Here is a 14,813-nt window from a genome sequence, read left to right as displayed (position 1 = left end):
CTTCCACTGTAATGACACTATTTCAAGTCCCCAGGATGTACCATCTAAATTACAGATAGCTGCTTCCTAATGGGGCTTTCTCCCTCCAAGGGGATGGACACACATCTCTACAAGACCACTCCCCTGCTCTGGGACACAAAGGATGCCCCTGAGACTGATAGCAGCATAGGCTCCTTGGCTTACATTCAACTTCACCCAATATTAGACATGTAGGTACTCCTATACTTCTGTATCAACACACAATTTATTATATCATGTATATAGTCTATACCTTCTCATCCCTGAATTACAATAAAACTAAGGGAAATCTAAATTCCCATTTAGATTTTGTCTGGACCTGAAATATTTGTATAGGGTGCCACTTAGAGAATCTCTCAGAGGACCTATCTCAACACCCAGTCTTGGAAAACAAAACTCCCTCCTTAAAAATAACCAGAGAGAGAAAACCAACACACGTACTAACAGACATGGTGAAAAGTTTCAATTGATTTCTTGGAAATATGCACCAGGATATTGCATCCATGGTGCTGAGGTAGGCACTTCTGAAGGTGGAACAAATTAAGATCAGTAAAGATTGTATAAAGATGAACTTTTGTTGAATTGAAAATGGCAATGAAAATAATAAACTGCAAACTTAGGTCCTGCAGAAACATAAAACCACCTTGGGAATTCTACCAGAAGTCCCTAGATAAAGACATGAAAGTAAGAATTGATTTCTTTAAGTGAAAGAAATATCCAGGGGACCCAATGTGCACAGAATAGGACCTCCAAAAGGAGGGAACTAAACATATGGAGAACTCACGATAGTCAAACGGTAGGTAAAAGTTTCTAATCTAAAGCAGGATTTAAAATTTCAAAATCACTAAGTTACCAGCAAAAGAAATGAAAAGAGGCCAACACCCACTCACATGAAAGTGAAAAACAAAGTTACTATTTGGGAACAAAAATCAGACTTCTCCTTTATGACTATAAATGCCAAAAGCTGTTTTGATGGCAAAAGACTATACTCCCCAGAGCAAAAATTTCTATTTGGCCTAGCTACTGTTCATATGTAAAGTCAAGTAAAACACATTTCAGCCATGCAAGGGTTTGTGAAATATATGAGGAATATACTTTTCCTATAAGAACTATTAGAAGATAGTCCAGTAGTCAATATAAGAATAATTATTTTTTTAAAAGATAAAAATCATAGTACATTAAAAAAAAATGTTGAGCAACAAAATTAGTAGTATAAAAATTCTGAATCATGTTTCACATTCTTTTAAAATATAATGCAAATGTCAAAAGACATTATTGAAAGTATGAGAAAAATGTAATTATGTTAGTAAAATAATAATATTAGCTAATAATTAAATTCAAGATATCAAGAAAAACACAGAAATTGGGTGGAGAATGCAGAAAAAAAGTCAATTCTCATCTTAAAAGTGGTATCAATGAGAGGCTGATTTACACTTGATATTGAAAGTAAAGAAAAGATTTTTTAAAAAACTTTACAATTTACTAGAGTAAAAATGAACAAAACAACATGCCTTATAGCAAAATACTTAAACAAGACCACAGTGTAAGCTTATGCATTGCTAACACCCAGACCAGTGCCTGCCACATGGTAGCTGTCCAGTAAATATTTATTGAATGACTAACTGAATGACTGTGATGAGATTAAAGTTCAGCAATCTTAATCAAGAAAATAAATGTATGGCCCCTCATTCATTGCTGGTGGGAATGTAAACTGGTACAGCCACTAGGAAAAGAGTAAATAAAGGTTCCTCAAAAAAGTAAGAATAGAGTCACTATATGACCCAGCAGACCCTCGTCTGGGTATCTACCCCAAAAATCTGAAAACATTTATTTGTAAAGACATATGCACTCCTATGTTCATTGCAGCATCGTTCACAGTGGCTAAGACATGGAAAAAACTGAAGTGTGGAAACAAGATTTAGTAAATATATACAATGGAATATTACTCAGCTATAAGAAAAGATGAAAAACTGCCATTTGTAACAACATGGATGGATCTTGAGACTATCAAGCTAAGTGAAATAAATCAGACAGAAAAAGGCATGAACCATACGCTTTATTCATGCGTGAGGTATAAAACTGAAAGCAATAAATGAACAAACAAGAAAAACAAAAACTCACTGACACAGACAATAGTATGGTGGTTACCAGAGGGAAGTAGGGTGGAGGGTAGTAAAGGGGGTCAAATATAGGATGATGGAAAAAATTTGAATTTGGGTGGTGGGCATACAATGCAATATACAGATGATGTAGCATAGAATTGTACACCTGAAACCTATATAATCTTATTAACCAATGTCACCCCAATAAATTTAATTTTTAAAAAATATATAAAGAAAAAAATGTAAATTGGCTTCATGTTCTTATTAAAAGATAGACTTTCTAATTAGATTAGAATGCAATTTTTAAGTCACTTAAAATAATTGCTAAAAATTGATAACCAAAGGACAGGCGAGGTTATGGTAAGCCTTTAGATACAGTGTGAAGGACTTCAAGGCACCTAAGAGATGAGAAAGGAGTAAGTTTAGGCCTCTGGTTGCAGGGTTTCTGTTTAGTTATGCTAGATTCAAATCCTCCATCTTTTCAACTTGGTTTGATTGTGAATTTCTACCCAAAGTTTTCTATCTTCCATTTCTTATAGACCTGTATATTTGATTGTCATTACTGCACCAGGAACTTATTGGAATATTTCTTTCTACTTTTAAATCAACCAAGTCTTGATGATTTATAAAATCAAAATACATATAATTTATGTTACCTTTGCCATCATTCTCATTGAAATTCATAACTAGAAAGACCTTTTCTTTTCCATTTTAGATCAGCATCTCTATTAAAATTATAAAGATATGGGTAGAAAGAGATAGTTGGCTACTGTGGTGCCAAAGGCCATAGCGTTGGTTCCAAGAATACAACTTTGGTTCCAAGAATTCCTTTGTCCTTCTCAAGCATCCTTTTCAATGATGAAACATGAATCTTGGTACACAGAGTTGGCTACATAACCAGGAGTTCTGTGCCAAATTGAAAGGGTGTTTAGAGGAATTAAATGGTACCTATAATTGAATAGATTTACCAATGAAAAAAGATGGCTATAGTTGCAAAATGCTAAAGTTGAAGGGAATCCTTACAATTCAAAAACCTAAATTTACAAATAAAAAATATCAGGCAAAGATAAATTATTTACAGAATTTATACAACTGAAAATCATAGATCATAATGTAGCCAACTAACAACCTACCAAGGGTACTCAATAAATATGATCAATTAGTAAATTATAAAAGAATGATGTGGTAGCAAAGCTACAGAAGATGGCTGACAATTCAATATGAGCACTAAATAAAACTCGTTTCCTTACATGAAGGTCTAATTGTGTGTGTGTGTGTGTGCGCGCACGTGCATGTGCACACATGCACATGCACACTAATCTGAAATAAATGTGATGAAGATACAGAAGTAGTGTTTACAAAAAAAAAAAAAAGTCATGAAAACAGAAAGTGAGTAGGAAAATGAACTCTGTTTGCCATCTTGCTCAAAACTGCAAAGTAGCCTAATGTGGAGACCTCTCCTTTGATAATCTGGGACCTGGTTTTCTGCAACTCCCTTTCTACAGGCGAGAGGGCAAACGTGGGAAGTATATGACTAACTTATTTTATTCTAGTCTTGAGAGGAAAACAATTGTCTTGTGGTTTTACCTAGATGGTAATAGTTCAATTATACAACACATAGATAATTCAGTTCCTACAGAATATACAACTCATCTGAAATCATTAAAATCCCATGGGTTTTCTTTATTTACTATTGATCTATTTACTTTATCTATTTACCCTGCTGTATTAAAAACAAATGCTTAAAAAGAACAGGTTTATGCTATCTATATATGTAAAAGGCTAATATGCTAAGTGTCCCTCCACCTGTCTGACTGGTCGCTATGATGCACACTGACCACCAGGGGGCAGATGCTCAACACAGGAGCTGCCGAGCTGCAGTGACTTGGCAGTGGCAGTTCTCAGGTGACACACCCTGAAACCAGAGAGGAGGGACCCTGATTCCTCGCGGGGCTATGCGATTCCACCTTTGGCCATGGGTTATGTTGTCACTGGGGCACTGTCGGCCCCAAATCTGGTTTATCGCACACTTGCATTTGCATTCCACACCCTGTACGACAGCAACTTTGCAGAGTGCCCTCTCACACTCCGGGACCCCTGGGGGGATGCCGGAGAGCCAGTTTCAGCCCGATCCCCGCAGGCCAGGCTGAGGGACCCCACCTGCCAAAGGGACCCCGTTCATTCCGCAGACACCGGGGAGGGACCGCGGGAGGTTGGTTCCAGGGCATGTCTGGCCTGTTTTGCCCAGTCCCACCCCACCGGCCAGCTTCTAATTAATTTCCTTTCAATGTGCATAAATCCGTGCACTGGGTCACTAGTCTATATATAAAAGCCTAAGCGAGTGTTTGACCATTTGACCATTTGCATGGTAGCTATGATGCGCACTCACCACCAGGGTGCAGGTGCTTAATGCACAGGCATGAAAACATGGAACAAACTAATGAATCTCAGAGCGGGGGACGGGGGAGGGCGGGAAGAGATTAACTGTAGAGGGCTGCCTGGGAAGGCACATGGGCATTTCTTTAAATTGTTGTCAGCTGAGCCCCAGGCGACTGGCAGAGCCGCGTCTGGGTTACGCCCTCCCCAAAGAGGTGGGGGGTGTTATCAGTACTGACTTTTACCTTTGTCCAAGTGCCGGGAAGTGGGCTTTGAGGTGTAAATCCAGTCTTGCACCTAGCACCGGGGAATTTAGGGAATGAATAGGACCTGGGCCCATCCAAGCTCCTTTGATCCTAAGTTTTGGTGATACTTCCTGGTATTTGGGGTATAAAATAAATGTGCTGCGTGGGCTCCGTGGTCGCTGCCTCTCCATCAGAGAGGATGGCGTCCCACCTGGCTCCCAGTTTTGTTTCTATCTTTCTATCTGGTCTCTTTCTTTCTTTTATTTCTTTTTTTTTTTTTAATATATTTTTGTTGATTTTTTTACAGAGAGGAAGGAAGAGTGATAGGTAGTCAGAAACATCGATGAGAGAGAAACATCGATCAGCTGCCTCCTGCACACCTCCCACTGGGGATGTGCCCGCAACCAAGTCACATGCCCTTGACCGGAATCGAACCTGGGACCTTCCAGTCCGCAGGCTGACGCTCTATCCACTGAGCCAAACCGGTTTGGGCTTCTTTCTTTTATTTCTTAATCCCCAGCTCCTCCACTCAGGAACCGGACCTGTTCCTTTTCCGTGCTGGACGCGGAAAAGAGAGAACACCTCTATATTTGGCGCCCGAACAGGGACTGAGTACGGAGGCAAGAAGCGAGGGGGTCACTCCTAGAAGTGTGCGCACCACAGATTAAAGGAATAAGGTAAGAAGAGGAGTGGATTGTTGTGAATTGAAATGAATTAGCTAGGTGTAAAATATGGGTAATCCTCAAATGTTAAAACTATGCTCAAAGCTCAAAGATGCTCTGTTAAGTGTAGTCAGATTCTTGATTTCTTTCTTAAGTTCTGTTGATGAACAGTGGGAAAAGGTCAGAAAGCAGTTGTGTGACCAATACTCAACAGAAGGTCCAGAGAAAATTCCTATTCCTACTTTAATTCTTGATTCAGCACAGGAGAGTTTAAGAATGTCTAAGCCGAATGTGGCCACGGCCTTTCATTTTGTTGGGAGGCTCAAACTACGTGTATTAGTAGAAAGGATTAAAGGAATTTCTCAGCAACTGCCAATAATTCTTTATCTTAAAAAATCTTTTTCTTTCCTTAAAAATAAAAATAAATAAAAACAGTAGACGCCAGACCATCACTGAATTTTTCCCCCAAAGAAAGGAGGTGGGGGAAGGGACACACGTGGCAATCCAATATGGACGCCACTCCCCGAGAAAGCCATTTTAAAAGGCCTCATCTTCGCCATTTTTTTTTTCCAACTAGTGACTTAAAGCTTCTACAAATTCATAAATGCATCGGGGATTTCTATGCACATGTAAAGGGAAAGGCCAGTTTAAAGACACAGTGCGCCCAACTGTCCAGTATTTGGACATTTTAGATAGAGTTTTTGAGCTGAGCTTAACCTTTTACTGTGTACAGAATAAAAACCTGAGACTGTTTTTAGCCTAAGAAAGATGGCGGATATGAACAGAGAAAAAATACAAGCTCTTATTTATGCCTTAACAGATTTTGCTATGGAGCCCATCAACCTATAGTGATAGTACTTATGTGGTAAGTATGGCAAAATTATTGAAACAGCTACTATAAGGCACACTATTCAGAGGAACTTTTTCATTTAATTTTCAGCCTTCAAAATGTTATTTGAGAATGACAATTTCCATGTTTTATTAGAAGCAATGGCTTCAGTGTGTTATCCACCCCTCTGTGTCAACTTTAGGGGTAAATACCCCAGGACTTAAACCTAATCAAATCTGGCAAAATGAATATCACTCAATAGTGGAAAGAGCCAATCATACTCTTAAAATCAATTACTAAAACAAAAAGGGGGAGACGGATGTTATGTCACCTCAAAACAAACTCAGTCATGCTCTTTATACTTTAAAATTTTTGAATTGTGATGCAGAGGATTGTACAGCAGCCGAAAGCCATCAGCGAAAGCCATCGGGCCTCCTGTACAATAGCCTCCACTGAGTTAGCTAAGTGGAAGGAAGCACAAACCAGACAAGAGTTTTATTAGATTCAGTAATAATGTGGGGAAGAGGTTGTGTTTTATATCTTTCCAGAAGGAGCAGCACATCCAATTTGGGTGCCAGAGCGTTACGTGTGTCACCACAATGGACCCAGACAAGCTCCTGTGTCCCTTCACTCAAAAGGACTAAGTACTGCCCCCATGACAGCAAAGCAGAAGAAGAAAACTGAAAGCTATGCAAGGGACTGAGGTGCCAATATAGGGTCATCTGAAGAAGTTAACGACTGAAGCGCAACAGGTTGTGGAAAAGCAAAAAGTTGAAGCTACTTCTTCAACCATGTTCCTGCCTATGCTAGCATCTGTTAGCTGCCAGTCTTCTGCAAAGCCTTGCGGAGCCAAGTCCGAGGACTCTGAGTGAATATACACCAGCAGCAAGAGACTTTCTTTCATTTAATAGCAAAAAATGTTAACATGTCCATAGTTTTGATTTCTCTCATTGTTGTTTGGCTTTAGCATTGTTTTGTTATTATTTTATAGCCAGACTTTTGCTCTTGACGTTCAAGTTTTGCAAATGATAACATGTATGTAGTTTAGTTTTTGCATTGGCATTGTTTGTAATTGTTTTAATAATAGATCTTTATTCTTAATGTTTAAATTTTACTTTTATTATAGTAGCTTAAAAACAAAAAAAGGGTGAGATGTAGAGGGCTGCCTGGGAAGGCACATGGGCATTTCTTTAAATTGTTGTCAGCTGAGCCCCAGGCGACTGGCAGAGCCGCGTCTGGGTTACGCCCTCCCCAAAGAGGTGGGGGGTGTTATCAGTACTGACTTTTACCTTTGTCCAAGTGCCGGGAAGTGGGCTTTGAGGTGTAAATCCAGTCTTGCACCTAGCACCGGGGAATTTAGGGAATGAATAGGACCTGGGCCCATCCAAGCTCCTTTGATCCTAAGTTTTGGTGATACTTCCTGGTATTTGGGGTATAAAATAAATGTGCTGCGTGGGCTCCGTGGTCGCTGCCTCTCCATCAGAGAGGATGGCGTCCCACCTGGCTCCCAGTTTTGTTTCTATCTTTCTATCTGGTCTCTTTCTTTCTTTTATTTCTTTTTTTTTTTTTTAATATATTTTTGTTGATTTTTTTACAGAGAGGAAGGAAGAGTGATAGGTAGTCAGAAACATCGATGAGAGAGAAACATCGATCAGCTGCCTCCTGCACACCTCCCACTGGGGATGTGCCCGCAACCAAGTCACATGCCCTTGACCGGAATCGAACCTGGGACCTTCCAGTCCGCAGGCTGACGCTCTATCCACTGAGCCAAACCGGTTTGGGCTTCTTTCTTTTATTTCTTAATCCCCAGCTCCTCCACTCAGGAACCGGACCTGTTCCTTTTCCGTGCTGGACGCGGAAAAGAGAGAACACCTCTACAATTAACCAAATATCTTATATGCATACTAGAGGCCCGGTGCATGGATTCATGCACTGGTGGGGTCCCTCAGCCTATGGGACCAGGCCAAGGAACCCCATTGGTGCACGATTCTGTGCACCAGGCTTCTAATAATAATTATAATGCTGATAGTTAAAATATAGAGTGTTCTTAGTAGGCAGGCTCTATTTTAAGCAGCTTTTGTATACATTATCTCATTGAACACTCATAGCCACTCTCTGAGGTAAGTGCCATTATTATCTCCATTTTTAAGATGAGAAACCTGAAGCATTAAGGAAACCATGGATTATATATAGGGAGAGCCAGGATAACCCCAAGCATCTTGAAGCCACAAGCTTATGCCTCTACACCAGGGGTCCTCAAACTTTTTAAACAGCGGGCCAGTTCACTGCCCTCAGACCGTTGGAGGGCCGGACTATAGTTTAAAAAAAAAAACTATGAACAAATTCCTATGTGCACTGTGGGCCCGGGACGAGTCGGCTGCTAAGCAGAACAGGCAGCGCACCCGGCGGGCTGGATAAATGTCCTCAGCGGGCTGCATGTGGCCCGCGGGCCGTAGTTTGAGGACGCCTACTTACTGTGGTGGGTCATATTCAGTGCTCTAACCCTGCATTTACCTAAGTGGAGAACATGAAAACTCCTTTGCAATTCTGTTCTCCCAGTTTCTTCCTAACTTGAGTTTATTAACAGTGAAAGCATTTAAGTAATGTTAACAAATCAGCTAAGAATAGAAACACTTATCACAGTGGTTTCAGGGTCTAAATGCAGTTCTATCTGGTTTTCTAGGCAGGATGGGTGAGATCTTCTCTAGACTAGCTCTGCCTCCCATGAGTCTGGTTTACCTGATAGCAGTAATACAAACAACACATGTGAAAGGAGCACATGGCTGTATCTTGGCATCCTCAACTCAGGGGCAGAACCCCTCACTTGACAGGACTCATTCAGCGCCTAATTCTAGTAAAAGGTGTACTCAGAAAGAATTATGGCTTTGTTGTTCAATTTTCTTTCACTTTAGAAGTCTGCACTGGGACTGCCTATAAACATTTCTTGTGGGTCTCCCCCACCCCCAGATGGTAGTGTGAATAACATTTATTTAAATCTATCTTCAATTTCAACCTTAACCCAGCCAATTATTTTTACAAGGCAGTTCTGGATTGTGTCCAATTCCTGAAATTACTTCCAAAGAAGTGTTAGATGATGTTTTTATATATATATATATGGTAGGGAAAAATATGTGATAAAAGCTAAATTCAGTATTTTATTTTGATGAACATGCATGGTTAATAGTGTTTTAAAAAATGTATCTAAGACACATAGAAAGGATTACATCCTGTGTGACGTCTGTTGATTTTGAAAGCATTTTGCATGCTTTTGTTACAGGCAGATAGAATGACTGTAATTCTTTGTCTGCAGCTTTGCCAATAGCATCATTGTGAAGTTTGTAATGGCTCCGAGAGGCGGCCGCAGGGATGGTCTCAGACCTGTGGAAACCATGGCCTCCTTTCTCGGATCCCTGTTCTCTCTGACGGGTCACTGGTAAAAAGTGGTGCTTTCCGCCAATGGCACCAAAGCTGCACACACACAGCTAGCTCCAAGGGCCTGCCAGCCGCCTCCTTCAGCCTCCTATGTGCTCTCTGCACTTTGCTGTCAGGGGGCGCTCACTCCTTGACAATTTTGCATTTTTGTCCCAGGGCTCTTGGGTTTCCATCTTCATGTCTCTCTTGGTGCTGGGCTTTGATTTTTCCAGTCCTAGGTAGACTTTTGCCTTGTGTCTAATTCCACATTTATCACACTTACTGCCTTAAAGTAAAATACGTTCCACAATTGTTTTTTCTCTTTGTCTGAAAACTCAAGATCCAGATCCTTTCTCTCATCCCAAACCAAGCTCCGAGATGGAAACTGTGTCTACAGGGCGAGGGGTCTTCCTGTTTATATGCAGCACCCTCCCGCCGGCTCTCCTGGGCAGTGCACTGTGGCTTATCTCTCATTACTCTGGGTGATATATAAAGGAATTGATTCTGTTAAAAGTCTGAGATTTTAGAGAATGAAGAATCATAAAGCTAATGCTGGTAGATAAAGCCTGTCTTCCGTGTGACCTATAATAGCAGGAACATTTAGGAACTCTCAAGAATAGGCAGATCATGGCAAAATGTTCCCCACACATAAACATTCTTTAATGACTCTCCTAACTGAGAGGCTTTGTCACTTAGAAAGGCAAATCTTTGGATTTGTAGTAAGTAAAAAGTTTTTATTCTACACATGCTTACCAATGACAATTTTGAGAGTTTATAAACATTACATTATTATTGTATTACAAACATTTGGTTTCATTCTTCTAATGAAAGTGGTAATATACAGAACACTTGATTAATCACATTAAGTGCTATAGGGTAAACAGCTCACAAATATTTAAAATTCTGGGTGGGAAAGACATTTTTTCCAACAGACGCGCATAAAGCTTTCTTTAAAAGAAGTATTATCATCTTAGATCCACTTAGCTTATCTGATCAAATGTTTCAAGGTCAACATGTTAGAAGGGACTATAGCAGTGGTTCTCAACCTTTCTAATGCCGCGACCCTTTAATACAGTTCCTCATGTTGTGGTGACCCCCAACCATAAAATTATTTTCGTTGCTACTTCATAACTGTAATTTTGCTACTGTTAATGAATCATAATGTAAATATCTGTGTTTTCCAATGGTCGTAGGCTCTACAGCAGCAGTTCTCAACCTGTGGGTCGCCTAAGACCATCGGAAAACACAGATATTTACATTACAATTCATTATAGTAGCAAAATTACAGTTATGAAGTAGCAATGAAAATAATTTTATGGTTGGGGGTCCCCACAACATGAGGAAGTGTATTAAAGGGTCACAGCATTAGAAAAGTTGAGAACCACTGGACTAGAGTTTCTGGCCACAAAGAAAAATCGTCAGAGAAAGATTGAAAAGTTTCAATTTTTAAAAGTGACATATGGCAAGAAAATTTACACTGACCTAGTACAAAAATGTAAAACAAAACACAAATCTTTTCACCTCCCCGAATCGTCAGTAGCTGAAGCTATTTACAATTCTGGCTAAATTGCTGAAGACTATGACTGATAAACCTCCCAGAAAGAAACAATGACATTTAATTGTGTCCTGTTCTTTTTGAGTCACCCTGCATGGAAGGGCATTCAGTAAATATCAGTAAATATCAATTTTGCATAGTAGTTCAGAGACTGGGCTTTAGAGTCAGACGGCCCTGGATTTAAAACCTAATTCTGTCACTCACTATAAGTGACCTTGGACATACAAAACTTAACATCCGTCCATGTGCCTCTTTCCATATCTGCAAAATCAGGATCCTGATACCGATGCCAGAGGTTGCTATGAGCCTTAGATGAGATACATGTATTTACTCACAATGGAATATTATACAATTGTCACATTAAGTGAATAATAGCCATACTTGGGGACATAAATAAATATTGGCGTTACAATATTAAATTAAAAAGGAAATCCTAAAAATAACACAGCATGATATCTTTTAATGAAGTTAAAAACAACTAAAATTAAAATATTTCCTATCAAAGGAAAGCAAGTGAAATCAAGACTATGGGGTCCAGGAACATGATGACCTTAGGTGAGAGGAGCAGAGGAAGGACTTGGGTTGGGAAACCACATGGTGAGGGGTCCCTTACAGCTATAGGCAGTTAGACAGACATGAGCAGAGCGAGGCCAATGGGCCAGGTTCAGGTCAGCAGGGCCGTCCTGTGTGCCTAACAAGAGGCAAAACTGGGAAAACAAGAACCTTGTCCCTAGTGTGACCTTTCCTTCCCTAGCATATCGCTGGTCATGAGGTTTAGACCTCCTGACCTTTTCCTCCCTAGAGATAACATCGAGGTCTCGTTTGTATTTCAGCTCCAGGCCCAGAAAAGCAGCAAAAACCGGACAAGTGAAACCCTGGCTGCCTCAGGACAGCTGCATGAACTAATGACCCCCTGCTCTAGAGCCAACCAATCAGTGGAGACCATGGCTCTGAAAGAGCACACCTGGAAAGCTGATGACTATTCCAGTGAGACCTCTCCTCAGACCTCCCTAAGATTCTCACCTGCAAGAGAGAGATAAATACCCTCAACACAAAGGACCCAGCTCGATTTCTCTCCCAGGGGAGCACACTCCTGCCATTCCCTTCCCCTTCTTCTTCCCCACAGACACTATATCCCCTAACTCTAAGGGACCCCAGGAGACTTGTACCAGGGGAGCAGTGGGCAGTGGCAGCTCATCCTGGGCTAACCCCCTGAACTTGTCTCCAAGGCTCCTGTTCTCTGACTTCTCAGTGAGCTAAAGCAGCCCCATCTAAGGCTCTCCTGTTGCTTTTTCTAAGTGCTTGCTTGTTTCACTGTCCTGAGTGTGGGTTTTTGCAGCCAAGAAATTCTTGCTTCCTTTGCTGTCCTTTGCATCTTGACTGAAATATTTCCTTCAAGAAGACAAGTACCCAGGACTTAGCGTCTTGCCAGTAACCTTACATAATGGTCTTACCTTTTGTTTGGGGTAGGAAAGTCTCTGAATTCATTATATTATTTTTTTTAAGTAGCTAAATAAATAAGAGTGGGGTATAAGAGCAGTTAGTTTAATAAATAGTGACACTAGCAACATAAAAATGCCCTTAGGAAAAATATCTTTGAAGAAAAGAAGTAAAATAGCAAAAAGCATGTGATAGTCTCTGGTACTTTTGAAATTAAAATTCTATGATTATTTTCAGGCACTAAGAAGCACATGGTAAATAATGAATTAGGTGTAGTGCATATTCCCCTTATGGCTAGAACGTGTTAGCAAATCATTAGGACTCCTAGAGCTATCTAATGATCTGGAAGTTTAATATGGCTTCCCTCTGTCTCTCTTTCTGTCTCTTAAACGTTTTCACATTTCTTACTAGGACCTAGCTGAGAATGATGCTGATGACACTATACAAAGCTAATGTCCTTTGGAAGCATCAGCTAAATTAATGCAGAACTGCTTATGTTTTCATTTATAATAATAGCAAATGTAAAAAAAAAAGTTGATTTCAAATATCTATGTATGAGATATGTGGGTAAGAAGGTAGATATAGAAATATCTATCATAACAAACGTCCTGTTACTGTTTCTAATTATTATATAACATGTTTGAGCTTACGTTAGGATATTTCTATCCCTTTCAAATGCACCATTACAAAAGTAGAAATAATAGTTTACATATGTAAACTCATTATCCTGTGACATAAATACTAGCAGCATCCCATTTTATAGATGAAGAAACTGAGGCACCAAATGATCATACAAGAAATATGGCCAAGATTACACAACTGGCTGGGGCCATTAACCAGAAAATGTGAAATAACATTTTCTCTATGGTATCTATATTGTAGCTTTACAATATAGATACCATAGAGAAAATGTTATTTCACAACATCCTACTAATGACCAGGATGCTTTATAAGGTACATATTAAGTTCAAACAACACAGGGGGGAAATATCTGAGGATTCCATCTCCCTATAACAGGAGTTAGTTAGGGTGAGACAAGTAGAGATGAAATAACAAATCATCTGGATATTGTATTTTAGACAGTAAAAACCCTTCTGCCTTGGCAAGCGGCTTTCATTTAAATGCCAGTTTGGTCTTGCCAATTCAGTGGCAGAAGAGGAGGTTTTCAACCAAAATAAGCTGTAGGTGTGTAATACAGACAGTTTCGTGGGAAGTTCTGTGGTCTCACCTTTGAGGGTGCTTTCTCTTGGACTATGCTGGTAAGCAAGATGTCCCTGCCTGTCTGCAGAGGGAAGGTGAGCCAATGTGACTGTGACTGAATCCCCTAATAGATTGCTGGAAGACTGAAGGGCACGAGGTGTGAAATGAATAAAACCTGGTCCTGGAAGGCCTTGCGAAGGAACAGTTGCTGGGTCCCAAGAGAGTCTCTCCTTCTCAGTTTTACCTTTTCTCCTCTTTAAGAACTTCCATGTCAGAAGGTTTCTTGCTGCCGAATTCATATTCTACAATCCCAAAACTTCAGGCTGACACCACCAGGAGCCCAGATAACGACTGCCTTACGAGAGGGTTCAAGCAGTCCAGGCCAGCACGGGCAGTAAGGGAAAACATCTGGATTTTAAACTGTTTTTGAAAAGTTATTGTGTAGACCACGGAAACAAACAGGGGAACACGCTCTTCTTCATGAACATCCATAGAGTGAACACACACACAGCTGTGTAACTAGGGTTGGCATTTGTCTACGATGGAATATGCCTATCATGTAGGAACCTCTTTTACTTTATTTCTTCCCTCCATGAGTAGTTGATGCTTTCACATGTAAAAGTAGGTTTCCTTTTGTTAGCATTAATGGTCTTCAGTTAAATCATGTGCTTTGATCATATCAATGTACAGAAGTATTTTTAGCCACATTATTTATAGAACATTTAGGTCTGCCTTTCAAAATTGTCATCTTTAGTGTTTTTAAGCTGGTCTGCTTTTAATTTATCAAAGCAGTCCCTCCCCGAGCACTGCACTCAACACACCAGCAGCAGAGCTTCCCCCACCCAACGTGTATCTGACACGCTTCATGTTCATCTTTATACACACAGGCGCTGGCATATAAGAAATGTGGAGGGTGTCTATAAATTCAAGGAAACATTTAAGTGCACAGTGATACATAGATACATGGGTATAATA

At 40.1% G+C, this 14,813-nt stretch overlaps 1 protein-coding gene across 3 annotated transcripts in view; it reads right to left on the bottom strand.

Annotated features, from left to right (window-relative positions):
• AKAP6 (A-kinase anchoring protein 6) overlaps positions 1 to 14,813 on the bottom strand; it is a 495,085-nt gene that overhangs the window by 62,423 nt on the left and 417,849 nt on the right. The gene's annotated exons all lie outside the window — the stretch shown is intronic.

This window comes from Plecotus auritus (assembly GCF_963455305.1).
Source record: "Plecotus auritus genome assembly, chromosome: 1".
NCBI classification, from domain to species: domain Eukaryota; kingdom Metazoa; phylum Chordata; class Mammalia; order Chiroptera; family Vespertilionidae; genus Plecotus; species Plecotus auritus.
The sequence above is the reverse complement of the archived record's forward strand: the minus strand, read 5'-3'. Positions and strand labels throughout refer to the sequence as shown.